Consider the following 21,941-nt stretch of genomic DNA (forward strand, 5'->3'; position numbering starts at 1 on the left):
TGTCTGTCTGTCTGTCTGTCTTAGCTCAGACTTCTGGAAGCTTCAGAGAAGAGAAGTTTCATTGGTGTGAAAGGGCCACATGCAGAATTCACAGTTGTGTGCAAGGGCATAGGTGTGTGTGTGTGTGTGTGTGTGTATGCATGGCTAGGTACATACAGATACACATGCATGTGTGTGAATGCATGATCAGGGGTGTGTGTGAACACATGTGCCATGTTTACATGTGCAGATGGCATATGAACACATGCTATGTACTGTATGAGCGCATGCGTGTAGAAGCTGTGTGTTTGTGGTATACAGAACACAGGCAGCTACAGCAGGCTCAGGGGGACCACCTTGTCAGACATACAGGCTGCTTGCCTTGTTTTTTTTTTTTTTTTAGACAAAGTGTCATGTAGCCCACACTGGCTTTGTACTTATTATATAGCCCAGGATGACCTTGAACCTCTGACCCTCCTGTATCTCCCTCCTGAGTGCTGGGATCGCAAGCATGGAGCACCACAGTTGGTTTGTGTGGTGCTGGGGCTGGAACCCAGGCCCTTGTATGCATTTTGGATGAGCACTGAGCCGTCTAAGCACACCCCAGGAGGACTGTGACTCCAGTAGCAGCATTCTTCAGAACCCATGGTCTCCAACCCATGAGCCCCTGGGTCTGGGAAAATCAGGTTCCCACTGGCCTGCTGTTTGTCTCCTATCTGGCTTGTTGACCGCTCGTGGCTCTGTGGTATATTTAGCCTGATTTGCTTTCCCTTGCCGAATATACACAGAAGCTAATTTTATGCTTAGACAATTTGGGCCACACAGCCTTCAGCATGTCCTTAACAAGTAGCAACCTGGAGTGGGGGCAGATAAGGGTATCTGGCGCTGACAAGCTCCTTTCTAGAACCCAGAGCTGGACCTGCCCATCACTGTTTGAGACAGCCTGGTGACCCAGGAATGACAAAGCAGCATCTTGGGTTTTAAATTGCACCATTAGCACAGGGAAGTGGGGTCACCTTCCCGGGGCTACTGGGAAGGCTCTGGGCAGATTCCTGCAAAGCTGCCATGCTCAAACTTTCAGTTACGAATCCACCTGTGAAAGCAAGAGACAAGATTCTAAGGCAGCCATGGGCATTTTGATTCTGTGAGGTACTCATAGTGAGACACCTTCCGGGAGGCTGGGAGCTTGGGGTGGGCCTCTATAAAAAGGGGTGGCGCAAAAAGTCAAGGGAGCCATGGAGATAGCTCATTCAATACAGTGCTTGCTGTACACGCATGAGGGCCTGAGTTCAAATCCCCAGGACTCAGGTAAAAAGCCAGGCACAGCCGTGTGCTCCCGTAACTCAAGACTATAGAAGGAGACGGTAGTATTGCTGGGGCTTGTTCACTGCAAGCCTAGCTCCAGGTCTCACAGGAGAGACCCCATCTCAAGGGCGTAAGGTGGAGAGTGACCAGGACATGTGACTTCCTCCTTTGCTGTCATACCATATATATATATATTTACATAGGCATGCTGAATGGCACACATGTGCACATACCACATAGACACATAGACACACAGACACACACAGACACACAGAAGGAGAGAGAGACAGACAGACAGACAGACAGACAGACAGACAGACAGACAGACAGAGAGACAGAGAGAGACAGACAGAGAGAGACAGAGAAACTACCCTGGACTGCAGAATGAAGGAAGACAGACCTCAGGTGACACTGGTCCCTTACCCTCCGATGGACTTCTCCATGTTAACCACAACTCCAAAGAAGAAAATGGAAACACCTCTAGGTGTTTGATGGATCAATGAGCCATCCCAGCAACACCATGAGACATAGAGTCATGCCCAAGAGGTAGATAACAGGCCACTCTGACGTGACAGCCCCAATCACAACCTCTACTCGGTTTCCAGGTGACATTCCTCCCCACGGACAGATGCCACCATCTGTCTGTGATGATCTCATTTTGGCTCTCCTTGGCCCCTGGATCCGAGTGTCAACTTCCTGAAAGGCAGCTTTTGTCTGCCTGGCTCCCAGCACACCGCACACCGCGGCAGGGACACAAGAGGCCCTTACTAAATATCTGCAGAGTGGGCAAACGAATACCTAGCAGGTTGAAATGTTGAGCTCATATCTCCATCAGGGAGGGAAACTCCGGGCCCAGGTGGACACTGACAGGAAAGGATTCCTAAGGTCTAACTCAGGAGTCACGGAGTACCTGCATCTTGTTCTCAGATGCTGATGAGAATGAAGGTGATTGTCACTGGAGCCTGGGAAGGTGGTCCTATCACACTCCCTGGAAGGTCTGAGGTTGCAGTCGCCCAGCTCTCTCAGCCTCCCCAGGAGAGATCAGCCTCCCCCAGCTGGGGAGGGGAGGAAATCTCTGCTCTGATATCAGAGTGCTCCCGCTGCCTGCTTGAGGCCAGAGTGAGTCACGGCTGCTCAATCTCAGCCGGACCCAGTTTCCATGGACTGCAGCTTCATGCCAACAGTGAAATGAAGCCAGACAGTAAGGACTGGGGACTGGCTCAGTGGTCAGGCCCCTGCCTTCCTGAATCTCAGCGGTTCTCGATCTCCCTAATGCGGCATGCTACCCTTAAATGTAGTTCCTCGTGTTGTGGTGACCCCCGACCATAAAATTATTTTGTTGCTACTTCACAAATGCAATCTTGCTACTGTCTTGAATCATAAATGTGAATATCTGATATGCAGGATATCTAATATGCAACACCCAAGGGGGTCGAGACGCATGAGTTGAGAGCCACTGCTATAACCCATTTCCCAGCACTGTGAATTCAAAACAACAAACCCTGCAAACAGACTGCTGCAGGACAGAGAGCCCGAGCTCTCCTGAGCCCGTCTGGGCTGCTCTGCAGTTTAGGAACTGGGAGGCAGGCTCAATCCTCACGAGGCTCCCCGGTGCCACCTTCAGCTTTACTGAGAAGGGGAGCTTGTCAGACCAACGTGAGGGCTTGCCATGCCTCAGAGGCTGCTGGCCACTGCCCCACCATTACCCACTTACCCACTGCCTGCCCAGCTGCATGATTGGGAAAGAGATTTTGCTCTGGGAACACGGGCTGTGCTGCATTGATACCACGGAGGAGTTCCAGCCAGACCTGCCAAGTTTAGCCCATAGTTGCTTTTGTCACCAAGGCCCAGTGTCACCTGGTGTGTGTGGGGGTGGGAGGGAGAGGAAACCTCCGAGTTGCCGCTGCTCTTGGGGTCCCACCCATCGGGGAATTTTGGACCACCATCCCTGAGGACTAAGGGCCAAAGGCATTGGGTGCCTATTTCAACAGCCCAGGAAATCTCTGTGATTAGGCACCTGGGAAAACAGGGGAGAGGGGGTAGGAAGGCTGCGGTGCCAAGGGCGGCTAAGCGGGCACTACAAAGCCGGGGAGTAGTTTGTGAGGAGGAGACCCATGGCATTGCCAGCTCCGTGCGAGTCAGACCCCCATGGGCACTCACCCAGTAATTCCAGTCACCTAGAGGAGTGATGAGTCCCACCACCCCAGAGTCTCTGTCCTGGGTCACACAACTAGTAAACAGTTGGCTCAAGATTCCTAATCAAATCTGGCTGACCCTGAAGCCACTCTCTGTGTCCCGAGCCAATGGCTCTCATAAGGCTGAGTCCCCGAAGCCACTCCATGGGCTAGGCAGACAGGTTCTGCAGTCTGTCACCGCAAAAGCACAGAGACTGACAGGAGAAGGAATGGCTTTTTGATTTTGAAGAGTTTGCTTTAAATAATTCCTGGGCCCATTACTGTGTGATGCGGTTTAGGAGACAGACAGGCGTGTGACATTTGTTCACAGCCCATCTGAAAGAGCAGAGAGAGAATCCCTCATAAGGGAAAGCTCATTGTGAGTGATAGCAAGATGCTTGCCTGGCACCTGGGAAGCTGAACCAAGGATCACTGTAAGTTCTAGAGCAGCCTGGGCTATAGTATAAAACCCTGACCTCTCCCTGTTCCCCCCGCCCCCCAACTAACTGAACTATGAGTTCTTTCCCAGTGACTTGCTTATAGACCCTAGGCATCTCTAGGGACCCAGTGGCCTCAAGGCCTGCCACATTGGGAAACTTCTAACACAAGAACCTTCCAAAAAAAACACGATAGCAACCATTTGATAGCTTCTAGTTTGGTTTATAAAGAAAGACATTCAGGTTCAGAGAGGCAGAGCAACTTCCCCAAAGTCACACAACCAGTACAGGGCTAGGGGTGAAGTATACTTCCTTCAACAACTTGTGATTTTCACCCCAGGTAACACTTCTAGTGTCTTGAGATGTTGAAGTTCCTGTGATGGAGTCTGAGTTAGGAGATGGGGCAGTCCAGGGGAGAAACAACCTGTGTGATTCCACAGAACAGAAAAGAAGGTATCTCCCAGAATGCACCAGCCTTGCTGGGAAGAGAGGCAGCTCCCCTCCCAGGCTCCTGGAACAAGGCGCTGTCGAACTTAATAAGCCGACCTCACCAGGTCCCTCACTAATTCACTTAAGTGTCTGATAAGTTAACGACATCAAGTCTGCCCTGGAGTCCCCAGGATGCAGGCCACAGGAGGCAGGTTCAGAAACCCATGTCTCCCATGGGAGTTTGTCTCAAGCTTTTCTCTTAGCAAGTGGCTGATGTATAGCCCTATGGACCAGACTGGCACCAGAGACCCAGCCCATAAGTGCTGGGAGCATTCTGTGCTCCCTGGACATCATTACACTGGTGGCCTGTCCCTCTCTAGGGAGACAGAGCAGCCGCCAGATCTCTGCATTGTCCACTCTCACTGGCCTCTCCAAGACTGATCACAGCTGTCCTGCCGCCCTGGCAAAAAGCGGGTGGATGCCATGGCCAGGCTGGCTCCGAGCTCCTGCCCTGGCTGTGCTGAACACCTCATGCTCTGTACAGCTGAGCCCGCTACTCCATGGTGAGCCTAAAGGAGGCGCCATCCCCACGCTGCTCTTATGGAGGAGGGGCACGTGGCACACAGAGGCTGAGAAGCTTGTCTGGGGCCTTCCCACTGAAGAGCTGCAACCTTGCCCACTGGCCTCCTCTCGTGGGCTTTCCTCACTCCTGGGGCGCAAAAGCCCAGGCTTCTGCTCATGGGAAGAAACAGAACACCTCTTCTTCCTCCTCCACTTCTTCATCTTCCTCTTCCTCCTCCTCCTTCTTTGTATTTATTTATTTTTTGTCTTTCTTACGCAGACCAAGCTGGCCCCCAACTCGCTATGCAACCAAGGATGACTTTCAACTCGCAGTCTTCCTCCCTCTACCTACAAAGTGCTAGGGCTTCAGGCACCTAGCACCATGTCCAGTTTATGTGGTGCTGGGGATAGAACCTAGAGCTTCACGCATGCTAGTCAAGCATTCTACCAACGGAGCCACGTCTCCAGCCGTCCCTGCAACCTCAGGCTGGAACCTTATGTGGCCAAGTCACTTTTCAACTGTGACTGAGCCAAGGATCTGAGCCGGGCAGATTGCTCTGGGCAGACCAGGTGAGTCCAACTGAATGACATGTTTCGCTGAATGACACGTTTCGACATGACAGGGGTGAAGAGGTCAAAGGAGGAAGTGGTAGCTAAGAGGGTGGTGGCACATGGGACAGGCACACTAAGGGGTGCGGGATGCTTCTAGAAGCAAGAAAAATGGAAGAAACTGGTTTTACCCCGAGCCTGAGAAAAGAGCCCGCCGCCCTACTAGTTAACATCTGACAGACACCGACTTAGACATCTGACCTCTGGGAACTCTGAGAATGTGTGGTCAGCCAGCACCTTTGGGGAATTTCTTCCGGCAGCCACAGGATGTGGATATGGGCAGCGTTCCTACACCTGTCACCACAAGGCCTCCCATTCCACAGTAGTTGGTGTCACCAGGCACCACACAATGCCTTCCTCGAGATACACACATCTTGCAGTCCCTCCTCCTGGAGCCCGTGCATCAGGCCCAGCAAGTTGCCCTCACTCTCGGTTTGCACTTTAACCGGCAGGGCTCTGGCATGACCCAGGCAAACATGCGTTCTGACTCCCACATGAGGCAAAGGCTTGAGGGAGAAAAGCTCTCTGATACCTCATCCACAGCCACCCTGTTTTCTCAGAACTGTACTTTCAGAGTCCCAGGTGCAAACCTGGGGCTGTTGCTCAGTTGGTACAGGGCTTGCCTAGCATGCATGAAGCCCTGGGTTCAAATCTCCGTTTTATATAAACCAGGATGGTGATTTGTGTCTGTAACTAGGTACTAGGGAGATGGAAGCAGATGGATCAGAATTCAAGGTCATTTCTCAACTAAGTAGTAAGTTCAAGGCTAGCCTGGGCTACCTGAGACCCAACAAGACAAAGACCCCAGCATACAGGAGTATGACCCTAACCAAGGCACATGGGAGAAGGGCTGGCTGAGGCTTTCCATGAGAGACAGCCCTCTGTGGTTCTTTTGGTTATTTCTATCCATGAGGACACACTTGGGGGACATGTGTCTTTCAGTATCTGGACTTTGTTTATTATTTGTTTGTTTGTTTGTTTATTTAAGTTCCTTGGTGGAGGCAGTTTGAAAATCTTCAAAAAACATTCTTGTGCAGGATGGAACCAGTAAGAGACCGCAACTCTCTGCCTCCGGAGCCTTGCCTGCCTCTCTCCCTGGAGCAGTGGACCGCAGCGACCTCCCCCAGTGCAATCTCTTCCTGCCCTGACACTCACGTAGCCAGTTGGTGAGCCGGTTTCTCCTCTAACCACCTCAGAATCTAACCCGGCCCACCCAGGTGTCTGACAGGCTTATGCAGGATCAGACACTGCGTGGGTGTTTCATAAGTGTTCTTTATTATTTACAACCTATTCATTATTGTTTGAATATCACTATTTTGTTATTTATGCCTTCTTAAGTTTTTACTTATTATGCATGTACCTTTATCAACAACTTGTCATTTCTCCAGTATCACCAAACTTCGAGTTATGAGTCACGATTGTGTTCAAATTTTCCAAACCTCCATGATGAATTTTCAAGAATAATTTCAAAGAAAATTTTGAATTGCAGAGACGCTCAGACACCTGCTCAAGGCCCCACATTGAATGGCACAGAAGATGTGAAGCCTACACCCCATCTATTTAAGGCCCCCTGACACCCATCACAGCTCCTTCCCAGAAGCCCCTACCAGGTCAGGAGGTAAAATTCCTTTGTCCTTGAATTGTGTCCAGGTGTGAGTCACTGTGGCCGCTACAGCTCTGGTCCTTTCTGGCTGTGGTTTAAGTAACCAGTGTTGGGTTGTTTAATTATAAACCTGGTAGCAGGCTGAGGTGAGAGGCAGAAGGAGCTGGGAGAGTCCTGGCCCGGACTAGTCTGCTTGGTCATCGTGGTCACATACACACACGGGGACTTCCCCAAAGCCAGGATGCTGACTGGGTTGGTTTCTCTCAGGCCACTTTCGTTGGTCACCCTTCTGTGTGTGTCTGTGTCCTCTGCTCCTGGTTTGTTTTGTTTGTGACAGGGTCTCAAAGAGAGCAGGCTAGCCTCAAACTCATCATATAGCTGAAGATGACTTTGAATTCCTGCTCCTCCTGCCTCTACCTCCCAGGTACTGGGATGACGGACTTGGGCCACCATGCCTGGCTTGGCTTCTCTTCTCACCAGTTGCATTGAAGGAAGAGGGACAGCCATATGGTTCTAGGTCAACTTAGTCACCATTTTAAAGGTCCTGTCCCCAAACACAGTTCCATTCTGAGGTCCCGGAAGAATTCAACCACACATCCAGTCGGCTAGAACCCAACCCTGCAGGTGTCTGCATCCCTTGACTCAGCCCCCCTCTCCCATTGGCTGACAAGTTCCAAGACCAAAGCCTTTCCCACTTCACCTCCTGTCCCTGGAAGATATCTCCTACATCCGCCTACTTTTACAGAGAATGAAATCCCAGCTCTGTCTCCAAATGAGCAACTGTTTTGTACAGTAAATACCAAGACGCAGACCTTCAGGGGAGACAAAGCCAGTAGCCTCTCTTAGCCTGTGGAGGACCCACACTCCAGGCTCCTGTGGCCACTTAGTTTTGTATTCTCTGCAGCATATCTCATAGCACACTGAGGCTCCTCAGGTGCCCAGTAGAACTCCTGAGCTGGAAAACAACACGAGAGGGGTACAGAAACCTTGCTGGCTGCCTGCCCCTCCTCAGCCAGAAGGACCCAGCAGGACCTTTGGAGAGGCCTGTGCTGCCCAGCTCCCCTTGAAGCAGGGGAGCTGGCTAATTTTATCCCCTTTCCTACCTGAGCTGGAGGGAGCTGGAAGGTGGTGTTGCTTGCTAGCTGGGATTCTCATGTGGAGAGTGAGCGAGGCCATTCCTGACGTCTACTATCTCCTTCCTCCACGGTAAAGAAACTGACACTCAGCTCCCCAGGGCTTCCCAGAACCCAGACAGCATTACTCAGCCTCCTGGGCAAGCAGCTTCATATGACTGAGTTCTGGCCAATGAGGTCCGAGCAGCAGAGGGCTGGGGGCGCCCACTCAGGAAGCGTTCTTCAATGAAAAGGATATCTCTCCTCTTTTCTCCTGGTTGTCCTATGGATGTGACGGCTGGGGCTCAGGCATGGCAGGGGTGATGAATGACAGAGCAAAAAGATAAGAAGAGCCCAGGCTCCTGATGACCACAGAGCTGCCATTTCAACCCCAGACACCTGACCTGTGGGCTCTGTTTACATGAAAAGGAGAGTGTTTTAAGAAAAAAATCTTGCTGAATTCTTTTTTTCCCCTTAGGAGTTGCTCAATATATATTATATATATAATGAGGCTTCCACCTCATCTATATGATACATAATAATATATATCATATATGTGATAATATAGTACTGTTATCATTTATGAGGATTTTTTTATATCAAAGACATTAAGAGATTTAACCACGTGAGCTTACTTCATCTTCAAAAGAGGATGTGGGATCATCTCCCTTTTATGGTCTTTCTCCAAGCAGACTCTAGCGATGGCCTGGTATCCCTGTCACCTAGTGTTTACGTTGGGTTTTCAATTTTGATTTTATGTTATCTCATGTTGTACGGGTGTTTTACCTGCAGACATGTCTGGGCACCACCTGTGTGTCTGGCACCTGAGGAGGTCAAAGGAAGGGTGTTGGGTCTTTTAGAACTGGAGTTACAGGCATCTGTAAACCACCATGTGGTGTTTAGAATGAAACCCAGGTCTTCTGTAAGAGTAGCAAATGCTCTTAACCACTAAGCCATCTCCCCAGCCCCTGGTGTTCTTGTTTTTGCTTTTGAGTGTAGGCAGGTCACACAGCTTGCTTCTGGTCAGTTAAGGTATGGCTGAGGGGATGAGACAAAAGAGGCTGCGTGGGCGGTGATATGACCAAAGGGACAGTCTGCCACTCAGTGCTTCTGCTTCGATGAAGCAGGTGGGACTCAAACCCCTCAGATTACGATAAATCATTAAATGTGAGCTAATCAGCCTGAGGCATGTGCTCGCCCGCAGACGTGCTGAGGGGCCCCGTGGACTGGCCAATGACTGTCTGTGGGCTGTGCGAGGGCTGGGGAGGCCAGCAGACTGGAGTGAGGTGAGTCAAAGGGATTGATCATGTGGGAACTGAGACTGGGGGTGGCTGGGGACAGAAGCCAGAGGAAAAGGCATGTAGTTTTAGCCCCACAGTGGGTGGCCTCAGGGAAGTGAACGTCCGGTAGAGAGGACCAAGGCAGTTACTGCCACCAACACAGAGCAACACTTGGTTTTTGGCTTACCACCAGGTGTGCTCTGTGCCTCCTAAACCTTCCGCTTCCTCATCTTTAAATTGTTAATAATCATGCTTCCCAGGGCTGGAGAGATGGTTCAGCAGTTAAGACACGTACCACTCTACCAGAAGACCTCGGTTGGGTTTCCAGCACCCACATTAGGAAGCTCACAAACACCTCCAGGAGATGATGCTCTCCCTTCTGACCTCTGAGAGTACTGCACACACATCCAGACACAGACACATACACACACACACACACACACACACACACACACACAGACATAGAAACACACAGACAGCCACAAGCATACACACACAGAGACATAGACACATACATCCAGACACAGACATACATGCACACATAGAGCCATAGACACACACATACAGACACAGACATACAGACATAGACACCCACAGACACACACATAGAGTCAGACAGATACAGACAGTCAGGGGCGCGCGCGCGCACACACACACACACACACACACACACACACACACAGCTTCTAGGAGCAAGGAGGCTGCCCTCTAGAGCCTCCCTTCCAAATCTGGGGATTGAATCAACTGTAAATGAATGGCGTTGCAGGGGCTGGAGAGAGGAGTGTCTGAGCAGGGCCTGGTGATGCAGGCATATAATCAGAGGTATTGGGTGAAGCTGAGGCAGGCAAGTTCAAAGACAGCTCTCATCTACAGAGTGAGTTCAAAGCCAGCCTGGGGAACTTAGTGAGTTCTGACTCAAAATAAAAGTAAGAAGAGGGCTGAGAATGTAGCTCAGTGGTAGAGTGCTTGTCTAGTATGCACAGGACTCCAAGTTCAACCCCCAGGACTACAGAGTTGGAGGTAGGGTGCTACTGCGTCTGTGCAGGGCTTTTCCTTGTTCATGTTCCCCGAACAAGGTTCAGCCACTATCTACACAGTCTTTACAGTGGGTCAGTCATTACAAGTCATCCCGAGGGGACATAATGTACACAGGAAGGCCTTTCAGGCTCAGTGCAAACAAGACGTGGGGGGGGTGTGTGGCGAGAACATCCTTGGTTTTGGATCTGGTACCAGTCCCCTCTGCATACTATGGTCAGTGATATATAGAAAGTGTGTCCTTTGACCTCCTTTCCAAATCTCACCATGACTATGACCAATGACTTGGCCAATGACTACGGTGTAAACCTTCCTATCATAGCCAGCTTGAGCCAACACAAGGTCCTTGTGCTCAGGGTAGGCAGAAGCATGCATGGTGCTCTAAGAACTGTATCCCTGCTTTTCAGTCCCTGCTGAAATCAACTGTGAAGAGTCCTATTCCTCTTGATTTGGCTACTATGTTTCAAGGCACCAAGGTTTCCTCCAGAATTAACAGGCAGCATCTCTTAGGAGAAGTGCATTAGGAGTGTCCCGGGTCTCTCCTACAAGCCACAACTCCGAGAAGGCCTTGAGGACAGAGATGAGGCTCAACACAGGAGTAGTCTCCAGCTGGGGGCCAAGAGAGGAAGGGTACTGTGGTGACACCTGGCAGGGTCTCCAGGGGCCAGGTGGGATGTTCTGCACCAGGGACAGTCCTGTCTGTGCTCACAGTGCAAACAGGACAGTTATAGAATTCTCCCAACTCTCTGCCATTGAGAAGATCTTATGTGCTCTATGGCTGGCAGGATAGATATCCAGCAGCGTAGCAGCTTAAAGAAAAGCCAATCTATGTTTCTGAAGTTCCAGAATCCTACACTCGAGGAAGGGCTAACATCTCATGGAAATCCACTGTGTAGCCTTTCACAGCTTCGCGATGTCACCAGCATCACCTGGTTTTGGCTCTTTCTTCTATCTTCCAGACATGCTCCTAGCACCCTGGCCCTCCCTGTTTGCCTACCTCTTCAGACTCAGGGACTGTCGAAGCCAACTAGATGAGCCAAGGGTACCTTTTCTCGTCAAGATCTATGACGCAGTCACAGGCGCAAAGGCCCCATCACCATGCAGGCATGTATAGTCATGCCTGAAAATTTCACTCTCCCCTGGTGAATTTGGGGCAACCCAAAATTGTAAACTTACTTTAAACATAATGTGATGATGCTTTTAGGACTTTTTTTCTTTTTAATAGCTCAACTGCACAGGTCTCAAGAGTGAACTTTGGAGATGAATCACCCTGTCATCAGCCTGAAGGTTAACAGAGACATGATTCTGGGAAGATGGTATGACCATCCAGGGAGAGGTAGAGGTGTTACTCAGCCAGCCCAAATGGCCACAGGTACTCCATGACTGGCTGTTTTCTAGCTAAGTATCATGAGGCTGATCTCTCGGGGCTCCTGGTGTGTTGCTTTGGGTTACAAATAAAGGGTCATATATTTTACTGGGGAGAGGGCTTTTGTTCCTACAGGGAGCATCTTCAAAGTCTTCCAAATGATAGCATGCCCTAATGCTGTCACCAGCCCCGTGTGATCACCTCCATCCTCAGGATTAAATGACGGCACTGTGGACATTACCTCCACACCACGGGGATGGGGAAAGGTGGACTCTGAGGCCCCAAGAGCTATCTCACTCTGCTCAAAGAAGCTTGTTAATGAGTAACAGAGCTTTGGCTGCAAACCAGAGAGTCAGAGTCCAGAATCCGCTCTCCACCCGCTGCCCCGCCCCTCACGTGACCCACTCCCATGCCCTGCAAGTTTGTTTTCTTTTCCCCAAAACCTTCTATCCACAGCTCCCACAAAAGATGAACCTCATTGGTCAATGTCAGAAGCAGGCGTTTGCCAATCGCAGAGGCAGAAATGGATAAAGGCTTAATACAAAACACACAATAATGAGATTGAGCATCAGAGCCTTAGATCAGCTACCCTGAGCCAAGGGTCCAAACTGAAGGCTGACCGGGGCCTCTTAACCACCAGGCTCATGATCCGTCAACTTGAGACTCATGCCCACTCACGAGGCTGCCTGAAACCTGTCTCATGCCCCAGGACTCTGCCCCTACTGGGCTACATCAGCACAGGGCCAGGGGTTGAGATTAACCACAGGATCAGGGCTCTTGCCCTTATCTCTACAGAGTGTGGAGCTGTCCAAGCTTGTCACATAAATGATGTGGGGGTGGGGGGGCAGGTTCCTCAAGGCTGGGGTACTGCCACACCAGACTGGGGGAGCAGGTTGGCCAGGACTATCCCCTGAGTACTCTGATGATCCTGTGAACATCTAGTATCCATGTCTACTTCAGGTTCTAAGACCAGATGTGGTGAGCCTGGCCAATCAGTTCCTCTGGTCTCCCACTCCCTGAGGGTGTGGTCTCTGCCCTGTCAGAACCCAAAAGATTCACCTGATTCTCTCTTCTGGAAACTCTGTGTTCACAGGGAAGACAGAACTGGATCTGGAGCTGCTGAGGGCTAGCATGTCATCCCAAGAAGAGAGACTGCCACTCCTTTAGGGATTCCCTGTGAACACAGGGACAGCGGAGGCAGGGTAAGAGTGAGCCAGAGAGGACCTGGACCCAGGAATCCTGAGACCTGCAGCTGCTTCTACTAGGCGACCCAAATAAGGACAAGAGAGCAAAGCCAAATCAACACAGGTCAGCTGCTCGGAGCTGGACTCTCTGGTACCCAAAACCATTGTCCCCACAATGTCCTTTCTGCTTGCACAAGTGACTGTTCATTAAGGTCACTGTGGTGGTGACTAAGGAAGGACACCACTCAGGGCTGGAAGCAGGCATACATCCTGGTCCCTGTCCAGTCCCAGTCACCCCATAGGCATGACTGTAGGTCACCCAGATGTGAGACCTGGAGCTTGTCAGTTGGAGACAGCAGAAGTAGGCCTGTCCATCAAACGTCATTGCCAAGACTGTCAGCACAGCTGGTGGTGGAGACGCACACGGGAGAAAGGGGAGGGATGCGCTCAGGCTGTGGATATAGCTTAGTTGGCAGCATGTTCCCCTAGCATATGAAGCCCTGAGTTCAATCCCTAGAACCTCATGCACTCAGCGTGGCTCTGCCTGCCTGTAATCGAAGCAGAGTGGAAAGACCAGGAGTTCAAGGTCAGCCTTAGCTACACAGCCAGTTTGGGGCCAACCTAAGCTACACAAGACTCTCTCTAGAAATGAATGAGTGGGTGCATAGATAAGTAAATAAGATAATTTGATGGGGGCTGGAGAGATGGCTCAGCGGTTAAGATCACTGACTGCTCTTCCAGAGGTCCTGAGTTCAATTCCCAGCAACCACATGGTGGCTCACGACCATTTGTAATGGGATTTGATGACCTCTTCTGGTGTGTGTGAAGACAATGTACTCATATACATAAAATAAAAATAATAAGGTAATTTGGATAGGGCATGGGGGTATGGTATGGAGAGCGGCTGCTGGGTGGGTAACGTAGGTCAGCCTGGGCCTACGGGAAGCAGCCTGCCTTTCCAGAAGTAGGCACCTTGGGAGCGTGAGGAACCACTCTACCCTTGTAGCACACTATGCTGGCTCCCGCTGACCTGTCACTCAAATGTCACTCCTGGAGAAATGTCTGGAGAGATGACTCAGCAATTAAGCACACTCACTGCTCTTTCAGAGGTCCCAGGTTCATCTCCCACCCACACTGGGCAGCTCACAACCAAGCGTAACTCCAGCCTCAGGGGGTCCAGTGCCTTCTTCTAGTCTCTGCAGGCATCTGATCATAGGTGAGTGTGCGTACACACACACACACACACACACACACCCCAGAGGGACAGAAACATAAAAATAAGAATAAGTCTTGAAATGCCACCTCTTTACACTGGGGGTTTACAAGCCAAATATCTGCAGTTGCCGTTGTTATTGTTATTATTATTACATGATTCTTCAATGCTGGAGACGAAACTCAGGGTCCTGTGCACCCCTGACCAACACTCTCTTACACTGAACCTCACCCCCAGCTCATGCTGTGTCTTTAAGATTTCTGAATGACTTGCACTGATTCGTGAGTAGGTGATGAGTGTGTGCAGAGGTGTGTGTGCTGTGTGTGTGCCGTGTGTATGTGTGTATTCGTGTGTCGTGTGTGTCTGTATGTGTATGTGCTCTGTGTGCATGTGTGCACGTGTGTGTGCATGTGTGCGTGAGTAGGCCCAAGGACAACTTACAGGAGTCAGTTTTTTCCTTCCACCAGGTAGGTCTCTGGGTTTGAACTCAGGATGTCAGGCTTGGCGGGAAGCACATTCATCCACTGAGCCCTGGTCACTTTAGCCCTTCCTGTCCTCCAGGGTCAGCTCTAGGGAGGTGCGAGATGAGTGCAGACTGCAGCAGACACTCAGAAAGCACTAGGCAGATAGTATCACCATGAAAGCCAGGCGTGCCTGTTGCTACTGTGCTGGGTGGTGGCCAGTGATCTCTGCAGAGACGCTCATTGTCTTCACAGCCCTGAGCTCAGACAGGAACTGGGTTTAAGGATGTCTATTTTGCAGATGATGTAATGGAGGTGTGGTCAGGGCTCAGAGCCTGTGAGAAGCAGAGGAGGGGGAGGCAGGGTGTGCTCTTTCTATGACTGTCCTGCTCCACACTGCATTGCCTGGCAAATTCACACAGTGTCTCACACAGCTGAGGGAGCTCGACAGAAGGAACTCAGGCAAGAACGTCCACAAAGAGAGACTTGCTTTTATTTAGTGTGTGTGCGAGTGTGTGCATGTGTGTGCGTGTATGTGCATGTGTGTGTGCATATATGTGTGTGTGTGTGCATGTACACTCATGGGTGTGCCACAGTGCACATGGGGAGGTCAGAGCACAGCTTTAAGGAGTTGGTTCTCTCCTTTCCTTATGTGGACACTGGGGATTGAACTCACGTCCTCAGGCTTGGTTGCAAGCCTCCTTACCCACTGAACCATCTCTCTGGCCACAAAAGAAGAATTTTTCTGAGAGACCAACTAGCTTTTCATGTGTGTTTAGGGAAATGACATCTTTGTTTTCTGAGTATATCTAAACAGGATCTGTTACCTGTACTCTCCCCAGGACTACTGACAGAAAAGAGTTCACTGCCAAACACAGAACAAATCTACCATGGGGGCTGCTGATGTTCACAGACACTGGGTAGTTCTGGGCCTTTTGGGGGAACCATTACACCGTCGCTCTCCAGCCACATAGCTGATCAGCAAGTCACCCAGAGCTTGGCTTATTCAGTGCAAAAGTCTGATGACCAGAGGGCCTCTGTAGCTTAATCTCGAGGTGGGTGACAAAACTGTGCCCATTTTACAGAGGAGGGAACTGAGGTCCAGGGAGGTCATCTCAGCCAAGACTAAGCATGGAACTGACTCCAGAAGGGACGCTCTGCAAGGTGTTCCCATCTGCCTCCAGCTAGGTGGTTTAACGTTTTTAATTAATGAAACCAAACGTAGAGGGGTTTCCTGTAGGCAGCGTGGTGATGGGTCATCTCATATTTTTGTTCTCCACCCAGAGGAACCAGAGCAGTTTGAGGGACTCGCTAAAAAGGGTGGGGAGAGGAAGGAAGAAGGAAAGACGATGTTAGGGAGGGAGGAGGTAATGACAGAAGGAGGGAAGGAAGGAAGGAGGGGGAGGGAGAAGCAAGCAAGAAGGAAGAGAGGCGAGGAAAAGGTGTGTATTTAATAAATTTAATAATGGAAAGGCTCTTTGTCCTTATGGTAGTTTATCATCATTGTCAACGTGACAAGTATTCAAAGCATTTTGGTGGATAGAATAAGCGTAATAACAACACCTTGCCTTTACTAAATGCTTCCTAAGCTAAAGGTTCTGTGTGTGTGTGTGTATGTGTGTGTGCATGTTTGCACGTGTGTGCAAGCAGTGGGGCAGTGGGTATTGTGACCTTCTTTATGCAGATGAGGAGCCCATGCTCAGAGAGGTTAGGCTGCTATGCAAAGGTGCACAGCTGTCTATGGAGATACGTGATGGGGGTGCGGGGCTGAGAGCTCCTAAGAGCCCCCTTAGGCCGCTCTCTGGAGTTGAAGCTTTCCCACCCAATAACCAGCACCGAATGTGTAACCCTGGCTCCTGCACGCCCAGCCCCTGCCACTGCTGTCTTTATCATTTGACCTACAGCCAGGCAGACAGGACCCAGAGAGGGCCTGTCTAGTCCTGCCTGATATCTTGTGCCTGGAGGATATCCTGGCCGTGTGTCGGTCCCACCCTCTGCCTGCCTGGCACGCAGGCCCTGTGATGCAGGGCACACGGCCAGAGCCGTCCAGTAACTGAGGGTGCTTTGTCTGAGGCTTAGAGCAGGGCTCTCTGAAGACCAGGAGACAGCCCTGGGGTTGACGTTGACCTAATTAGACTTAGGCTTAAAAATAGACTCAGCGAGTGTCTGATATCCTCAGACCCTCAGCTGTGTGACTTGGCCTGGAGCCTGGTGATGCCCGCTCAGGCTGGGCATAGGGCTGTCTGTGGGGTGTGTCGGAGGCTGGAGAACCTGTCCCAGACCTGTTGACTGTGAGATCCAGGACTGAGGGGAGGGCTCAGCTTATTCCATTTGCTTAAGATGCAATTTGTACAAACTGCAATGCTCCCTGCAGGGGGCTGAAGTTACAAGCTTGGTTGGGGTCTTTGGGTGGTGTTTGGTTATTTGCTTTTGCAGTGGTAGGGATGGAGTTGGGGTAGGCAATGCCTCTACCACAGAGCCACATTCCCAGCCCCTATACACACACACACACACACACACACACACACCACACATACACACACACCACACATACACACACACACATACACACACACCACACACACAGAAACACACATACAGACACACATACACACACACCACACACACAGAAACACACATACAGACACACAGACACACACACATACACACACAGACACACACATATACACACACACATATACACACATACATACATACACAGACACACACACACACGCACGCACACATACACACACCACACACACACACACACACACACACACACTGCACTCTACAAAGATCCCTTTGGAGCTTAAGTTATGGGTAGTTGAGGGGAACCACACCCCCCAAGAACAGTAAACAGTCTTAACTACTGAGCTGTCTCCATTGTCTCCTGGGACAAGTTCTGGGGTGACAGATGTGGACAGTTTAGATGAGTGTTAAGGTTCTCTTTTCTTTTTCTCCTTTTAAAAAATGGGCTCTCATGTAGCCCAGGCCCTTGACTGATCCTCCTGCCTCCACTTCCTGAGTGCTGGGATTTCAGGCATGTATCCACACACCTGTTCTGTGTGTGCAGGGGATGGAAGCCAGGGCTCTGTGCCTGCCAGGCAAGCCTTCTGACAGCTGAGCCATAAGCACAGCCCTTTGATGAGTTTTAAGAACATTCTCTCTCTCTCTCTCTCTCTCTCTCTCTCTCTCTCTCTCTCTCTCTCTGCATGAGAGAGGTAGACAATTCTCTGACCCTCAAGAGCCCCCTTTCTGTCCCTTCCAGTCACACTAGAAGTCACATACACAGGATGAGACAGCTCATGTTCCTATAGGGGGGACCCTCTTCTCCTGCCCATGGGGTGTCATGCACTACAGTAAGTACCACTTGGTCCTGATGAGCTGTGGCCCATCCTGTGACTGCCCCACAGACTGTGCACCTGCTGACAGCTGTTGGCACTGGCTGTTTCTCCCTAGGCAGCTGCTTTACAGTGAGCATGGCACTGGCAGGCCCGCACAGCAGGTATTTGTCTTTTTTGTGACAGACACCCAGGACAGGCTTACTGGGTCATAAAGAAAAGCAGGTCTTTAAAGGTCTCTCCAGGAGCTGCAGCCGTCTCTATGGACTGGGACCCTCCAGTCTGCTGTCTGTACATTCTCAGTTCAGAGGAGATACCTCGGAGGGCCTGGGCCACAGCAGTATGGGTTTTGTTGCTGACTGGTCCTGGGTCCTGTCACGCTACTTTCGGATTCCTTCAGCTGTGAAAGCTGAGTGGTTTGTTCTGACTAACGGTGAGCTGTTCACACTAGGGCTAAAAGCCATCAAGATGATGGGGACGGGAACATTCTAGATGCCAGGGCTCCCCAGGGTTTAGGTCTCTCTCCCTGACAGTCTAGACATCCAATGCACTGTTAAAATGGGTAGCTCTCCATCCTCCTCTATACACAGCAGTGGCCACCAGAAGACCAATGCTAGCACAGAGACAGCAGAGCTCAGAATCCACGTTGACGGGGATCCATCCAGGTGTGCCCTCTGGCTGCTCTCCACTGTCAACTTGAAGTCACATTTGGAATCTTCTGGGAGACACACCTTTGCGAGTGTCTGTCGGGGAGATTCCAGAGCGATTCAACTGAGGAGGGAAGACCCGCCCTGAATGTTAGCAGCAGCATCCCTGAGCCAGGGTCCAGGACTGAATAAAAGAATCAAAGTGACCTGAGCACCAGTGTATACCTCTCTCTCTGCCTCCTAACTGCAGAGGCAACGGGACCAGCCACCTGGCAGCAACAATCGACGGTGTCCCCTCCAATCGTGAGCCTGAGTAAACCTTCCTTCCTTAAGTGGTCCTTGTCAAGCATTTTGTCACAGCAATGTGAGAAGTTAACACATCGTATCACCTTGCTGACCCTCAGTTTGTGTGTCCAAAGGATGGGTGCATCACCGATGCTAGCTCATACCACTGCGGTGAACAGGATGGGCCTAGGAGGAAGCTTTAGTAGCTAGGGCAGCAGATGGGGGTGAGGGAGCAGAGGGAGCAGTAATTCGAGCCTCTGCTATTATCCGAGGATGTCTTTATGAGAGGCAGGGAAATTGGGCTGCACGCCAGCCTCCCGATGCTCACCAAGCCTTGGAACATGGCCCCCACCAGTGTGGGTTCATGAGGAGACTCGTGAGTTGGCTGAGTGTGGACTGCAGACACAGATGGTGCAGGAAGGACCAGAAGGAAGTTAAGACCAAGCCAGAGAAATCCAGGGTCAAACAAAAGGGACCGGTATATTTTTGCTCTTGACATTTGTCTTTGCTCTGTAGTGTCCTTCCCTACAGCTGCCTACCTAGCAGAGCTTCAGCCAGATCCTGGGGGGCCTCAGGTCACAGGACATCACAGGGTCTGCTGATTACCTCAGCTGAGTCCCAACACCCTTGTGAGGGAGGTGCTCCAGGCCAGGCAAAGAGCTCAGCTTCTGCACATTAAAGGAAGTCCTGCGCCCCCATTTTCTTCGGCCTCCACTTCTTTTTTGCATCTTCTCCAAAATCTCAGCTCTTACCCACCTCTCCTAAGCAGCTCTGAAGGCCTGTGTATTTAGGGTTCCTCCACTACGTGATGCCTCTGCCCAAGAGCCAGGGCAGCTGAGCTTCCAGACCAGAGGAGATCTGCATCCGTTACTTTTCCAGCTGCTGGCATAAATACTTCACAAAAGCATCTTAAAGCGCGAAATGGCTTATTTCACAGCATAGTTCAACAGTCTATGGTGATGGGGAAGGAATGACAGAAAGCACACTAAGAGGCAGGCGTCCACAGTCAGGAAGCAGAGAGGGATGAATGCTGTTCCTCAGCTCACTGTCTCCTTTTTAGTCAGCCCAGGGAGTGGACCCCCATTTAGGGTAGTTCTTCTGACCTCAATTAACCCAGTTTAGAAAGTCCCTCAAACATCTCCTAGTGATTCTACATCCTGAGAAATGCACAATATTGACTGTCATAAGGGTTCCTATGAAAATAAACAGTACCCACAGCAGTGTCGGGGCCCCTGGATGCCATGACTGTGTGGAGGAGGGAGACAGCAGACACAGCTCTGCAGGGATGTTGCCCTGAGATGTCCAGGTGTCATGTCACAGGTGACGGTTGAGCAACAGCAGCCTTCCATTTAGGCATGAGATGACTCCTCTGCCTCCTCCCCTCTGGCCCAAGGTCACCTTTGCACCAGACACTAGTGTGGCGGTGGCTGTTCAGTGTTCAGGGGTTACACTTTTTTTTGTACAAAGCTTTATTTTTAATGCTTAAATTGTAAATATTTAGTGTGTGTGCATTCACCAAGACATGCATGTGGAGGTCAGAGGACAGGAGTGGGCTCTCTCCTCCAGCATGTGGCTACTGGCGGGGTTACATCAGGTCACCAGACTGAGGCAAGAGCCTTCTTAACCCACTAAAAGTGATCTTGTTTCATCAACCACTGGTGATGCCAGCAAAGACACTCATCCTGAAAAACCTGCTCCATCCAAGTTCCAAACAATTGCTGCCACTGGGCTGGCAGAGGTCATAAATGTTCCTGCATGTAACTCAGAGCCCTAACCATGTGTACACGAGCTGCTAGCCTGCTCCTGACCCCTCAGCCATGCAGCTTTGCACACAGTCCCTCCTCAGAGTTGCAGGACATGGTGGAATTTCTACCCCATGGTGGAGCTAAACACCCTAACAAACCTGGCCATAGTGGCCGTCTGTGGTGCAGTAACTGAATGGGGGCAGCCATCTTTGGAGTTTCTGTTGTTAAAATTGATGCCAGATCTGGTTAACACATGTTAGCACTTCAGAGGTGGAAGAAGGAGGATCAGTAGTTCAAGGGCAGCTTTGACTACTATTCAATTTGGAGACAAACTGGGCTACATGACACACACACACACACATACACACACACCACCACCACCACCACCACAACTACCACCACCACCAACCTCAAAAAGTCGAAAGCAAGTACATCACATCGGAGTGAGCTCCTCACAACCATTTATTTCATGATCAGACAAAATGGTTTTGTCCCATAAAGGACAGAGTACAGAGGCTCAGTTGTCCCTAGGTCTTGGGTGTCCTAGGGACTCTGGACTCCCTTGTGTCACTGCACAGTGCTGAGCAGAGGATACCAAAGACGAAGGCAGGGCTGAGTGGAATGGTCAGGATGCTGGTTCCTTCTACCTGAGCCCCTGGGTTCCAGATGAGGAACCCAGGACCTGGGGGGATCACGTGAGGCAAGAGCCTTCACCCACTAAAAGTGGCCTTGTTTCATCAATCATTGGCAATGCCAGCAAAGCAAAAACCTGAGACTCAAGGCTGAGGCCACTGTGAAGGGAGGGACTGTGGGGTCAATATTTCTATCTGAGTGTGAACAAGGCCCATCCAAGTGGGACCAGCAAGGACTCCTCGGCTCAAGATCATGTCCAGCTAGGGTGTGAAGCCCAGGCACATAAGGTACCAGCTCTAGTGTGCCTTAGGGTACCCTTTGCTGTGTGTAACCAACCATCCAACCAACCAACCATCCATCCAACCAACTAACCAACCAACCAACCAACTAACCAACCACCCAACTAATCAACCAACCGTCCAACCAACCAACCAACCAACAATCCAACCAACCAACCATCCAACCAACCAAAAAACCATCCAACCAACCAACCAACCAACCAACCAACCAACCAACCAACCAACCAACCAACCAACCAA

General features: G+C 50.7%; 1 protein-coding gene and 1 long non-coding RNA gene across 2 annotated transcripts in view; one reads left to right on the forward strand and one right to left on the reverse strand.

Annotated features, from left to right (window-relative positions):
• The window catches only part of Tmem51 (transmembrane protein 51), a 49,865-nt gene that overhangs the window by 7,888 nt on the left and 20,036 nt on the right, over positions 1 to 21,941 (reverse strand). The window lies entirely within an intron of this gene.
• On the forward strand, positions 6,131 to 7,087 carry LOC114609632. The gene is made up of 3 exons (XR_003709561.1): positions 6,131 to 6,248; positions 6,532 to 6,660; positions 6,984 to 7,087. It is a non-coding gene; the product is annotated as an uncharacterized LOC114609632 (long non-coding RNA).

This window comes from Grammomys surdaster, unplaced genomic scaffold, assembly GCF_004785775.1.
Source record: "Grammomys surdaster isolate TR1022 unplaced genomic scaffold, NIH_TR_1.0 125977, whole genome shotgun sequence".
Classification (NCBI taxonomy): Eukaryota; Metazoa; Chordata; class Mammalia; order Rodentia; family Muridae; genus Grammomys; species Grammomys surdaster.